The sequence below is a fragment of the Schistocerca americana genome, chromosome X, assembly GCF_021461395.2.
Source record: "Schistocerca americana isolate TAMUIC-IGC-003095 chromosome X, iqSchAmer2.1, whole genome shotgun sequence".
NCBI lineage: Eukaryota > Metazoa > Arthropoda > Insecta > Orthoptera > Acrididae > Schistocerca > Schistocerca americana.
The window spans coordinates 545532204-545546815 of record NC_060130.1 but is presented as its reverse complement, the minus strand read 5'-3'; positions in this window follow the sequence as shown (position 1 = coordinate 545546815).

Here is a 14612-nt window from a genome sequence, read left to right as displayed (position 1 = left end):
CCGGTCATTCGAAATACCCTTACCCGTCCATCAGATGGCCACATGGTGTACCATGATTCGTCACTCCACACAACGTTTCTGCACTGTTCAATCGTCCAATGTTTACGCTGATTACACCAAGCGAGGCGTCGTTTTGCCATTACTGGCGTGATTTGTGGTTTATGAGCTGCCGTTCTACCACGAAATCCAAGTTGTCTCACCTCCCGCCAAACTGTAATAATACTTGCAGTGGGTCCTGATGCAGTCTGGAATTCCTGTGTGATGGTCTGGATAGATTTCTGCCTATTACACAATACGACCCTCTTCAACTGTCGCCGGTATGTGTCAGTCAACAGACGAGGTCGGCCTGTACGCTTTCATGGTGTTCATGTCTGTTCACGTGTCCACTTCACTATCACATCGGAAAAAGTGAACCTAGAATTGTTTAGGACTGTGAAAATCCCGCGTACACAAGTATGAGGCAAGTGACACCCAATCACTTGACCACGTAAGAAGCCCGCGAGTTCCGTGGATTGCCCCATTCTGCTCTTCAAATGTTCAAATGTGTGTGAAATCTAATGGGACTTAACTGCTAAGTTCATCAGTCCATAAGCTTACACATTACTTACCCTAAATTATCCTAAGGACAAACACATACACCAATGCCCGAGGGAGGGCTCGAACCTCCGGAGGGACCAGCCGCAAAGTCCGTGACTGCAGCGTCTAAGACCGCTCGGCTAATCCCGCGAGGCTCATTCTGATCTCTCGCAATGTCTAAAGACTACTGAGGTCGCTGATATTGAGCACCTGTCAGTAGATGGCAGCGCAATGCACATAATTTGAAAAATGAGTTTTTTTGGTGACGTCCGGGTGCTTTTGATCACATAGTGTACATAAATGGAAGGATCCAGTAACGTTCTCTTATTTCAGCAGTATTCATAACCATTAGAAAATTCATTGATTATAGGTGGTTTTTAGAGTTTTTCTGAATTCGGATTACGTGCCCATATGATTTTTTTACGACTCGCGTGTTGCAGATCTGTCTGTTATGCTGTTATAGTAGCGTCTCTGATGTCTAGCCGTCAAACTGATACCTAGGCGTGAAACTGTTTCACATTGTGTCTACTGCTCCAAATTTAGATAGTACAGTTGTAATCACACTACCATAAGCAAATGCAAGAAAATGTAGATAGCCTTATTTGCTATTCGAATTTATGTACAGGTGTCTCGTCTGCTGTCGCTGCGAGGTCCTGCCTCCAGTGCACGGCACTTCAGGGCGTAGTTCCAGTTTCTAGACTGGAGACACTTGCTGTCTCGTCTAGGACCTGAGCCACTGTATAAGGTAGGCACTATTCTTAAAGTTACACCAAATATTGCGGAATCAAGTTACTCATTGTTGTGGTTATTATTTATTCACATGGTGTACCACTGGACGAATGGCGTTAATCGCGTACAGGACATCACGATTTTGCTATTCTACTATTCTTTAACTTATTCCTCTCCTTTTTCTTCTGCCTTTATCCTGCATCGGTGCAGGACAGGCTTGTCTCTTATCGGATTTGGCATAATTTAAAGGAGTGGGGAGGGAAGATGCCCTCGCCATGCCACACAATTACCCCCACCCCCCAGGCATAACTGTCTGTGTGTAGAGTGATTCACCTGAAAGTTTGCGAAAGTATTCTGATATTTGTGTAAAAAGTAACTGAGGTGGAACTTGGGTGCTGGCAAAGTATTCATATTGTTGGATGTGGGAATCTAACCAAATACCACATCCAGGCTGGTTGGCACACTGACCCTCATTGGGTATAGTGCAGCGATGAATCAGGGGGCTATATCGACAACAGTGTATAGTGACTGGGGCACAAAAGTCTCAATGGTAGGATACAGCATCTATGGTCCCATCAGAATCGTTATTCGGCACATAACTGTTCTCACTACATGTTCATGACATATCAATTATTCTCTCCTACTGACAGTATATCTCATACAGTGACGACCTTCAGTAATGTCTAAGTGTAAGTCCAATAAATATTTAAACGGCCATCCAACATGTATGTGCTTATTTAACTGACTTCCAGAGTCGGCGCGCATCATAGGATAGGTCATAAGAATTCTTCCATTATAGATGGGTTAAGCTTCAGATAAATCTATCTATAACGGGAGCAGTCTTAGCCGCTACCAAATGAGTTATTACGCTTCACTTCAGAGAATTTCTTCCATCCTTCATTCTAAGGGTCACAGAAATATATTTAGTTTTATCTGCAAGAAGGTAAGGGGTAATTTTGGACCATTACTTAGACTGGTCCGATCACACAACTGCAGACTAGGAGAAAACGTCAGCGTCATTTCATTAACTACAGACAAATAAGAAGGTATTTCTTTTCGAGCTTAAAAATATTGTCATCGAATCACTAAATCTCCCCATATTTGGTTACAGTGATGCTTATTTCCAAGGACCTTCGTACGAAATTTCACGCCAGCTGGTTTGGCGACGAATGCTTGTTTGCGTTATATTTCTCACATACGCTGATGCTTTCAACCACATCTGTCCTGTCTAGGAACAGTTATCATGCCTATGTGCTGAATATCATAACGACTGCACGCTTTATGTTCACTCTATCGTTGTCTCAGTCACTGCACTCCCTCTTACTTATCCTCTACTCTTAATCTTCTATCTGAACACCAATGGAGAAATAATTCCTCTCTGAAAATTAAAATCCTCTCTGTACCATTATAGAACTCTGTCATGTTCTCTAAATTATTTCAGTAATAGTAATCCGAATTTGGAAGCATATTCATCGAATTATCAGAGAAATTAAATCCCTTTCGAACTTCTAAAGATAGCTAATTATCGTCCATCTATCATTATAGCCACCTCTCCCATATACTAGTTTGCTAAACACTCCCGTCAGTGTCCCTCGCCCACAACATATCCCAAAAGCCGTCTCCACAGAGTGCTCTGTTTCAATTCTGTTCTTTCCTAACAGTCAATGTCCCTGTCATTTCAGTCTTCATCTCTTTTTTCATCGCTTCCATTTCTGATAATGCTAAACATGGCTTAAAAAATAATTAAAATGGTCTGACATATTCTTAATGAGCTTTGATTTTACTACTATCAGTGTTAGTTAGTAGTATTCCCATCATTGTTGTCAATCATGTTAATATTATTATTATTAAAACCATTGTAATTTTGAATCGTTTAAAATAGCTTTGATATGTGTTGTTCCTTGACAGACGTAAGATACAGCCCTAAGACCCCAATCTTATCATATTAAATAACATAGTAATAAATAAATATATAGAACAAAAAGAACATTTTTCACTAATATACGCTATGTAATCAAAACTATCCGGACACTTGGTTGACAATGACTTGCAAGTTCGTACCGCCCTCCATCGGTAATGCTGGAATTCAGTAAGGTGTTGGCCCACCCTTAGCTTTGATAACAGCTTCCACTCTCGCAGCCATACTTCCATTAGGGTACTGGAAGCTTTACTGGGCAATTTGAGCCCATTCTTCAAGGAGTGCTGTACTGAGGTGAGGCCTGGCACGCAGTCGGCGTTCCAAAACGACCCTAAGGTGTTCTAATTGTTCAGGTGAGGGCGCCGTGCAGGCCAGTCCATTACAGAAACGTTATTGTCGTGTAACCACTTCGCCATAAGCAGTGCTTTATGAACAGGTGCTCGATCGTGTTGAAAGCTGCAATCGGCATCCACGAATTACTCTTCAACAGTCGAAAACAAGAAGGTGCTTAAAACATCAATTTAGGACTGTGTTGTGATAGTGCCACGCAAAACAACAAGGTGTGGAAACCCCTCCATGAAAACCACGACCACACCATAACACCACCGCCTCTGAATTTCACTGTTGGCACTACATACGCTGGCAGATGACGTTCACCGGTCATTCGAAATACCCTTACCCGTCCATCAGATGGCCACATGGTGTACCGTGATTCGTCACTCCACACAACGTTTTTGCACTGTTCAATCGTCCAATGTTTACGCTGCTTACACCAAGTGAGGCGTCGTTTTGCCATTACTGGCGTGATTTGTGGCTTATGAGCTGCCGCTCTACCACGAAATCCAAGTTGTCTCACCTCCCGCCAAACTGTAATTGATGTGTTGGTAAATGTGCCAACTGCTTGTAGATAGAGGAGGCCGAAATGGAAGCTATCTAACGCAGACGGGCGTGAATTCTGGAACAGGATAAGTATTGAATGCTAATAAGAAAAGTATGCAGCTCCTCGAATACTTAACTTTTATTTATCCTTGTTGTGAATACAACATTCCGGATGAGACATTTCATACTATAACTATCAAACTATCACTTGCTATGTAAGGCTAATGGCGCCTTGCTAGGTCGTAGCCATGGACTTAGCTGAAGGCTATTCTAACTGTCTCTCGGCAAATGAGAGAAGGCTTCGTCAGTGTAGTCGCTAGCAAAGTCGTCGTACAACTGGGGCGAGTGCTATTCCGTATCTCGAGACCTGCCTTGTGGTGGCGTTCGGTCTGCGATCACACAGTGGCGACACGCGGGTCCGACATGTACTAAATGGACCGCGGCCGATTTAAGCTACCACCTAGCAAGTGTGGTGTCTGGCTGTGACACCACATGCCTCCCCCGCAAATCGGCGAACGGTCGTGTTATAAGGCTTCCGCCCGCCGTGGGGGTGACCCCATGTTGACGTATGCGATGAGGTGGGGAGCCTAACAACAGGTGAGGCTGTGCCACCGGCACCCGGCCATTCGGTCCGAGGGGAGCTAGGAAACGCCTGAAAACCTAGTCCAGGGTGCACGTCAACATGAGGCGTATGCGCCCGTAAAGAGACAGGAGGGACCGAAAGGTCGACGTCCATTGCGTCGGGGTATCCGACGCGCGATGACGTCATGTGGTCCGGATCGGGCAAGAGTGCCATGGCGGAGGACAGCTGGTCACGGGATGCGATCGGCGGCGGGTAACCCGGGGAGGCGCTTGGCGGCTGCAGCGAAGCGTCGAATGCGGGCGGCGCCGGCTGAAGGACAGGCGGCGGCAGCGGCAGCTGCGGCGGCGCGTCGCCATGGGGCAAAATGGAAGGCATCGTCGGTAACACGTGGGGATGAGGCGAGCCAGTAGATGGGTCCCCAGGGCGCTGACCGGACACCACCGTCGCTGAAAGCAGACGGGGAGCGGCAGAACCCAGGCGACGACAGAGGCGCAGCTGATTGAGATGCCGACGCACCTCACCAGAGGCTCCCAAAACCAAATACATCGCGCGGCCGAGGCAGCGAAGAATGCGCCCCGCGAGCCAACGCCGTGAACCTCGATAGTTGCGATAGAATACAACGTCGCCTGGAGCAAAAGCAGGAGTCTGCCGCTACACAGGAACCTGATGCGGCAGATGCAGCAAAGACATCAAGGTTCGATGAGGACGACCGTGGAGCAACTCAGCCGGCGAGAGACCATCTCGGGGCTGAGAGCAATACGAAGACAAAAAGAGCAACAACGCGTCCTCCCGAGAATGCGACTCTTTCAACTTCAACATCTGTGACTTGAAAGTCCGGACCAATCGTTCAGCGGCACCGTTTGACTGAGGCGAAAACGGCGCGGATTTCAGATGTTGAATACCATTGGCCTGGCAGAATGACTGAAATTCTGTGGACACGAATTGTGGGCCATTGTCGGAAACAATAGTCTGCGGAAGACCTTCAATGCAAAAGATAGCAGACAACGCTTGGATGGTGGCAGAGGACGTCGTGGAAGACATCCGGACAACAAAAGGAAAATTACTGAAGGCATCCACCAGAACCAACCATCGAGCATTCCAGAATGGACCAGCAAAATCGATGTGCAAGCGTTGCCAAGGGGAAGTGGCTTTTGGCCATGCAAAGACTTTCCGCTGCGGTGCGGATTGTTGTTCGGCACACGCCATGCAAGAAGAACACATATTCGTAATCGCAGCATCGATTCCGAACCAAGTACAGTGCTGACGAGCAAGTTGTTTCGTTCGCACTATACCCCAATGTCCTTGGTGAAGAAGCCGTAAGACAGAGGACTGTAACGAACGTGGGACCACGACTCTGGACTGATCATTATCAGAACGCAACAACAAAACACCACGTCGTACAAAAAGTCTCTCCTTGTGAGCAAAAAATCGGCGAACCAACGGATCCTCGATCCGAGACTTTGACAAAGGCCATTGCGTAGCAACAAAAAGCAAAACGGTAGCAAGGACCGGGTCAGCAGCTGTGGCTGTAGCTACACGACGAAAATCAATTGGAAACGATTCGACCACTTCATCGGTTTCCGCATCAATGAACATGCAAGCAAGTTCGGAAGAATCGAATGCTTTATCCTCAGCAACAGGCAAACGGGACAACGCATCGGCGTTTCCGTGCTTAGCAGTGGACCGATACAAGATATCGTAGCGGTACTGCGAGAGGAAAATAGACCAGCGAATGAATTTCTGCGCTGTACGCGGAGGTACAGGCTTGTTCAGATGGAAAAGCGACGTCAAAGGTTTGTGGTCTGTGATGATGGTAAAGTGACGACCATACAAGAAATCATGGAACTTTGTAACACCAAAGACAAGAGCCAAAGCTTCTTTCTCTATCTGTGAGTAATTTCGTTGCGCAGACGAGAGCAATTTTGACGCAAAGGCAATAGGGCGATCATGCGAGCCAACTTTGTGCGCCAGCACAGCACCGATCCCGAAATCCGATGCATCTACCATCAACAAAAGGGATTTCTGGGGATCGAATGGCGTAAGGCAGGTATTAGAAAGCAACGCCGATTTCAAATGGCGAAAGGCGCGTTCGCAGTCCGTCGTCCAGATGAACGGAACACCTGTACTGCGTAAGCGATGAAGCGGAGCTGAAAAGGAAGAGGCATTGCGCACATTCACTCACACCATATGATGCTAAATCGTTTAATGTTCTTGTGACCTCATCACGCAATGCATTGGGAACATTGCGCGCTCGGAAAAATTTCGGTTGCGCGTTTACTTTCAGTTCCAAATGTGCTTCATTGTTCTTAGCGCAACCAAGGCCCGGTGCAAAAATGTCGGCAAATTCTTCACACAGACGAGAAACACTGTCTGAAGGCACAGTCTGGTTCACTGATAGTAAATCGATGGCTGATTTACTATAGACATGTTAAACAATTGAAATAAATCCAAACCAAACAAGTTCACTGCAGTAGAAGAACGAAGAACGTAAAATGACACAAGTTTTGTGTGTCCCTTGTATGTTGCAAGAAGAGTGCACTGTCCTAACACAGGGATCTGCTGTCCTGAATAACTTTTTAACTGAACATTTGCGGCACGCAACGGAGGTTTGCCCAGTTGTTTGTAAGTGTCGTGAGTGAGCAATGAAACTGCAGGTCCGGTATCGAGCTGGAATGGTATGACCTTGCCATTAAAGTCCAAATGTACAAAAAGTTTATTGCCCTGCTGACGACAAGTGCGACTGTCTTGTGCAATTTGAACATACACTGGTACAGAATCACTTGCTAATTGACGTGATTTCCGGCGACGTCGGCGCACACGTTTTGTGGGACGAACACAGTCACTGTTAGAGAAAGTGGCACTGGGCGGAATGGAATTAACTACATGAATGTCCATGGGCGAAGGTCCACGAGCCTGAGTATTCTTGGTTTGATTCCGGCGCGAAGCAAAGGGCCTGGAATGATTATGAGTGTCTGATCTGAGCTTTTCTGGCAAACACTTTGAAAATGTCCTTTCTTATTACAGAAAAAGCAAATAGCTTGGCGTGACGTGCAATTTGCACGCGAATGTCTAGTTGCACACCACGGGCATGATTTCACTTCAGTTGTATTCTGTCGCGGCACACCTGGTTTAGAGCGTGGCTGCAGCTGCGTTGGTGTGCGCGACGGCAGTTGACCAGGCGTCGCAGCGCGCCCGGCAGGCCGGTTAATGTTACACATGGCTGGCGAAGTTGCAAATGAGTCCTGAGCACAGTCAAGTGTGTCTTGCCTATCCAATATGTCTGTCACTTGTTGAAGGGAGGGACCATTCAGTCCAGGTCTCGTGCTGTGCATCAAAATTGCGAAACTGCGGTGCAACTGCATGTTGTGACTGCGGTAGCGGCGAAGCGGCGGCTGCCGCATCGGTTTGAATGGCACGTTGACCCTGGACGAGCTGTCCAAGGGCATCCAATAACGCCTGCGTCTGCTGATTCTGCAAGCGATAAAATTCGGACAGTACATCTGGGGAAGCCATAACACAAGTAAATGTAAGCAATTAGAAAGAACAAGACCCTTTCCGTTAAATCGTCGCCAATGATGTGTTGGTAAATGTGCCAACACCTTGTAGATAGAGGAGGCCGAAATGGAAGCTATCTAACGCAGACGGGCGTGAATTCTGGAACAGGATAAGTATTGAATGCTAACAAGAAAAGTATGCAGCTCCTCGAATACTTAACTTTTATTTATCCTTGTTGTGAATGAGACATTTCATACTATAACTATCAAACTATCACTTGCTATGTAAGGCTAATGGCGCCTTGCTAGGTCGTAGCCATGGACTTAGCTGAAGGCTATTCTAACCGTCTCTCGGCAAATGAGAGAAGGCTTCGTCAGTGTAGTCGCTAGCAAAGTCGTCGTACAACTGGGGCGAGTGCTATTCCGTATCTCGAGACCCGCCTTGTGGTGGCGCTCGGTCTGCGATCACACAGTGGCGACACGCGGGTCCGACATGTACTAAATGGACCGCGGCCAATTTAAGCTACCACCTAGCAAGTGTGGTGTCTGGCTGTGACACCACAGTAATAATACTTGAAGTGGGTCCTGATGCAGTCTGGAATTCCTGTGTGATGGTCTGCATAGATTTCTGCCTATTACACAATACGACCCTCTTCAACTGTCGGCGGTATGTGTCAGTCATCAGACGAGGTCGGCCTGTACGCTTTCATGCTGTTTGTAGTGTCGGCAGACTTGCCAACACTACGTACACTAATAGAAAGAGGCAGCCAAGATGTACGCACTAACTCACGCAGGGTGGCGTGAGGTCTGAAACAGGATACGTAATGAATGCTGTAAAGAAAAGTACGTAGCTGCTGGAATTCTTAACTTTAATCCATCATTTGTATACAGCGTTCTTGATGATACAAGTGAGACTCTCTCTAGATAAATGCAATGTAATGCTAATGGCGCCTTGCTAGGTCGTAGCCACGGACTTAGCTGAAGGCTATTCTAACTAGCTGCTCTGCAAATGAGCGAGTCTTCGTCCGTGTAGTCACTAGCATAGTCGTCCGTACAACTGGCCGAGTGCTAGTCCGTATCTCGAGACCTGCCTTGTGGTGGCGCTCGGTCTGCGATCACTGACAGTGGCGACACGCAGGTCCGACATGTACTAATGGACCGCGGCCGATTTAAAACTACCACCTAGCAAGTGTGGTGTCTGGCGGTGACAACACATTCCTCCCCCGCAAATCGGCGAACGGTCGTGTTATAAGGCTTACGCCCGCCGTGGGGAGGACCCCATGCTGACGTATGCGATGAGGTGGGGAGCCTAACAACAGGCGAGGCTGTGCCACCGGCACCCGGCCATTCGGTCCGAGGGGAGCTAGGAAACGCCTGAAAACCTAGTCCAGGGTGCACGTCAACATGCGGTGTATGGGCCCGCAAAGAGACAGGATTGGCCGAAGGGTCGACCTCCATTGCGTCGGGGTACCCGACGCGCGAAGTCACTATGTGGTCCGGAGCGGGCAAGAGTTCCATGGCGGAGGACAGCTGGTCACGGGAAGCGATCGGCGGCGCGTGACCCAGGGAGGCGCTTGGCGGTTGCAGCGAAGCGTCCACTGCTGGCGGCGCCGGCGGGAGACCAAGCGGCGGCGGCGGCGGCGGCGGCGACCCGTCGCCATGGGGTAAAATGGAAGGCAGCGTCGGTAACACCTGGGGATGAGGCGAGCCAGTAGATGGGTCCCCAGGGCGCTGACCGGACGCCACCGTCGCTGAAAGCAGACGGGGAGCGGCAGAACCCAGGCGACGACAGAGGCGCAGCTGATTGAGATGCCGACGCACCTCACCAGAGGCTCCCAAAACCAAATACATCGCGCGGCCGAGGCAGCGAAGAATGCGCCCCGCGAGCCAACGCCGTGAACCTCGATAGTTGCGATAGAATACAACGTCGCCTGGAGCAAAAGCAGGAGTCTGCCGCTGCACAGGAACCTGATGCGGCAGATGCAGCAAAGACATCAAGGTTCGATGAGGACGACCGTGGAGCAACTCAGCCGGCGAGAGACCATCTCGGGGCTGAGAGCAATACGAAGACAAAAAGAGCAACAATGCGTTCTCCCGAGAATGCGACTCTTTTAACTTCAACATCTGTGACTTGAAAGTCTGGACCAATCGTTCAGCGGCACCGTTTGACTGAGGCGAAAACGGCGCCGATTTCAGATGTTGAATACCATTGGCCTTGCAGAAAGACTGAAATTCTGCGGACATGAATTGTGGGCCATTGTTGGAAACAATAGTCTGCGGAAGGTCTTCAATGCAAAAGATAGCAGACAACGCTTGGATGGTGGCAGATGACGTCATGGAAGACATCCATACAACAAAAGAAAAATTACTGAAAGAATTGACCACAACCAACCATCGAGCATTCCAGAATGAACCAGCAAAATCGATGTGCAAGCATTGCCAAGGGGAAGTGGCTTTCGGCCATGCAAAGAATTTCCGCAGCGGTGCGGATTGTTGTTCGGCACACGCCATGCAAGAAGAACACATATTCGTAATCGCAGCATCGATTCCGAACCAAGTACAGTGCTGACGAGCAAGTTGTTTCGTTCGCACTATACCCCAATGTCCTTGGTGAAGAAGCCGTAAGACAGAGGACTGCAACGAACGTGAGACCACGACTCTGGACTGATCATTACCATAACGCAACAACAAAACACCATGTCGTACAAAAAGTCTCTCCTTGTGAGCAAAAAATCTGCGAACCAACGGATCCTCTATCCGTGACTTTGACAAGGGCCGTTGTGTAGCAACAAAACGCAAAACCGGAGCAAGGACAGGGTCAGCAGCTGTGGCTGTAGCTACACGACGAAAATCAATCGGAAACGATTCGACCACGTCATCGGTTTAAGAATCAATGAACATGCAAGCAAGTTCGGAAGAATCGAATGCTCTGTCCTCAGCAATAGGCAAACGGGACAACGCATCGGCGTTTCCGTGCTTAGCAGTGGACCGATACAAGATATCGTAGCGGTACTGCGAGAGGAAAATAGACCAGCGAATGAATTTCTGCGCTGTACGCGGAGGTACAGGCTTGTTCGGATGAAAAAGCGACGTCAAAGGTTTGTGGTCCGTGATGATGGTAAAGTGATGACCATACAAGAAATCATGGAACTTAGTAACACCAAACACGAGAGCCAAAGCTTCTTTCTCGATTTGTGAATAATTTCTTTTCGCAGACGAGAGCAATTTTGACGCAAAGGCAATAGGGCGATCATGCGATCCATCGTTGTGCGCAAGCACAGCACCGATCCCGATATCAGATGCATCTACCATCAACAAAAGGGATTTCTGGGGATCGAATGGCGTAAGGCAAGTATTTGAAAGCAACGCCGATTTCAACTGGCGAAAGGCGCGTTCGCAGTCCTGTCGTCCAGATGAACGGAACACCTGTACGGCGTAAGCGATGAAGCGGAGCTGAAATGGAAGAGGCAGGCGGGAGAAAGTTATGATAACAGTTAATTTTTCCCAACACACTCTGTAGCTGCTTCAAATTCAGCGGCGAAGGCAAGTCTTGTATGGCACGGAGGTGCTCTGGACTGGGATGTAGGCCTTGGGAATTGATTACATGTCCCAGATATGGCAAGTCACGAGCAAAAAACACACATTTGTCCTTCCGCAACCGAAGACCATTTTGTTGCAAAACCTGAAATAATGTTCAAAGATTTGCTAAATGTTCATCTGCTGTCTTTCCGGAGATCACAATATCGTCCAGATAGTTCGCAGCAGTAGGGACCGACGCACAAACAGTTTGTTGATACTGCTGAAACAATGCAGGGGCGGATGCGCACCCGAATGGCAGTCTTTTGAAGCGATACAACTTCAAGATGCGTGTTAACCACCAAAACGCGCTGGGATTCTTCGTCCACCGGTGTTTGCAAGTACGCATCGGCTAGGTCCAACTTAGAAAAAATATGTACCCGGGCTCAGTTTGTCAAAAAGATCTTCCGGGAGGGGTAAAGGAAAAGTGGCAATCACTAGTTGTGGATTCACTGTGGCCTTGAAGCCCACACAAAGTCGCAGTTTTCCGGAAGGTTTTGGCAAAATCACTAAGGGTGATGCCCAGAGAGAAGCTTGCACACGTTCAATCACACCTTGTGATTCTAAATCGTGTAATGTTCTTGCGACCTCATCACACAATGCGTGGGGAACATTGCGTGCTCTGAAAAATTTCGGTTGTGCGTTTACTTTCAGTTCCAAATGTGCTTTATAGTTCTTAGCGCAACCAAGGCCCAGTGCAAAAATGTCTGCAAATTCTTCACATAGACGAGAAACACTGTCTGAAGGCACAGTCTGGTTCACTGATAGGACCTGATTGACTATCGACAAGTTAAACAACTGAAATAAATCCAAACCAAACAAGTTCACTCCAGAAGAAGAACGAAGAACGTAAAACGACACAAGTTTTGTTTGTCCCTTATATGTTGCAAGAAGGCTGCACTGTCGTAACACAGAGATATTCTGACCTGAATAACTATTTAACTTAACATTTGCGGCACGCAACGGAGGTTTGCCCAGTCGTTTGTACGTGTCGTGATTGATCAATGAAACTGCAGCTCCGGTATCGAGCTGGAATGGGATCACGTGGCCATGAATGTCCAAATCTACAAAAATTTTATTGTCCTGCTGACGACAAGAGCGACTGTCTAGTGCAATTTGAACAGTCACTGGTACAGAAGCACTCGCGACGTGACGGGATTTCCGGCGACGTCGACGCACACTATTTGTGGGACGAACACAGTCACTGTTAGAGAAAGTGGCACTGGACGGAGCGGAATTAACTACATGAATGTCCATGGGCGAAGGTTCACGAGCCTGAGTATCCTGGGTTCGATTCTGGCACGAAGCAAAGGGCCTGGAATGGTTGTGAGTGTCTGATCTGAGCTTTTTCTGGCAAACACTTTGAACATGTCCTTTCTTATTACAGAAAAAGCAAATAGCTTGGCGTAACGGGCAATTGTCACGCGAATGTCTAGTTGCACACCGCGGACATGATTTCACTGCATTTGCATGCTTGCGTGGTACACATAGCTGCGCGGACGTGCGCGAGGGCTGTTTACAGTTCCGTGCAGCTCGCCCGGCGGGCCGGTTAATGTGACACACAGCTGGCGAAGTTGCAAATGATTCCTGAGCAAAGTCAAGTGTGTCTTGCCTATCCAATATGTCTATCACTTGTTGAAGGGAGGGATTGACTAGTTTCAAAATTTGCTCCCGTATACGAACATCAGAAACGTTTGTGCAATTGCATCACGGCCCATAGTATCTGAATAAGGGAGTCCACATTCACACTCAAAAGCACAATCCCTTGTAAGGCCTTGCAAAGTTGCAACCCACTCCCGATTAGTTTGACCATACGTTTTGTACGAAAGAACGTATACCTTTTTGCAACTACATTAACTGTTTCCTTGAAATAGGCATCTAAAGCAGACAAAAGTTATTCGTAGGACAGAGTTGCTACGTCGCGTCGGGGAAATAATTTCACTAACACACGGTACGTTTGCACCCCTACACACGACAATAAGTGAGGCTGCCGCTCGTTGCCTTGAATTCTGTAGGCGGCGAGATGAAATCCAAATTGGCGTGACCACTCCGTCCATGTTTCCATCGCCGCATCATACGGTCGAAATGAGGGTGCAACTGCATGTTGTGGCTGCGGTAGCGGTGAAGCGGTGGCTGCCGCATCGCTTTGCATTGCACGTTGATCCTGGACGAGCTGTCCAAGGGCATCCAATAACGCCTGCGTCTGCTGACTCTGCAAGCGATAAAATTCGGACAGTACATCTGGAGATTGTGGCGAAGCCATGACAAGGAAATTAGGGCAATACGAACGCTAATTCCTCTTTTAAGCCTCGTCGCCAAATATGTGTAGTGTCGGCAGACTTGCCAACACTACGTACACTAATAGAAAGAGGCGGCCAAGATGCACGCGCTAACTTACGCAGGGTGGCGTGAGGTCTGAAACAGGATACGTAATGAATGCTATAAAGAAAAGTACGTAGCTGCTGGAATTCTTAACTTTAATCCATCATTTGTATACAGCGTTCTCGATGATACAAGTGAGACTCTCTCTAGATAAATGCAATGTAATGCTAATGGCGCCTTGCTAGGTTGTAGCCATGGACTTAGCTGAAGGCTATTCTAACTAGCTGCTCTGCAAATGAGCGAGTGTTCGTCCGTGTAGTCGCTAGCAAAGTCGTCCGTACAACTGGGCGAGTGCTAGTCCGTCTCTCGAGACCTGCCTTGTGGTGGCGCTCGGTCTGCGATCACTAACAGTGGCGACACGCGGGTCCGACATGTACTAATGGACAGCGGCCGATTTAAAACTACCACCTAGCATGTGCGCTGTCTGGCGGTGACACCACACTGTTCATGTCTGTTCACGTTTCCACTTCACTAT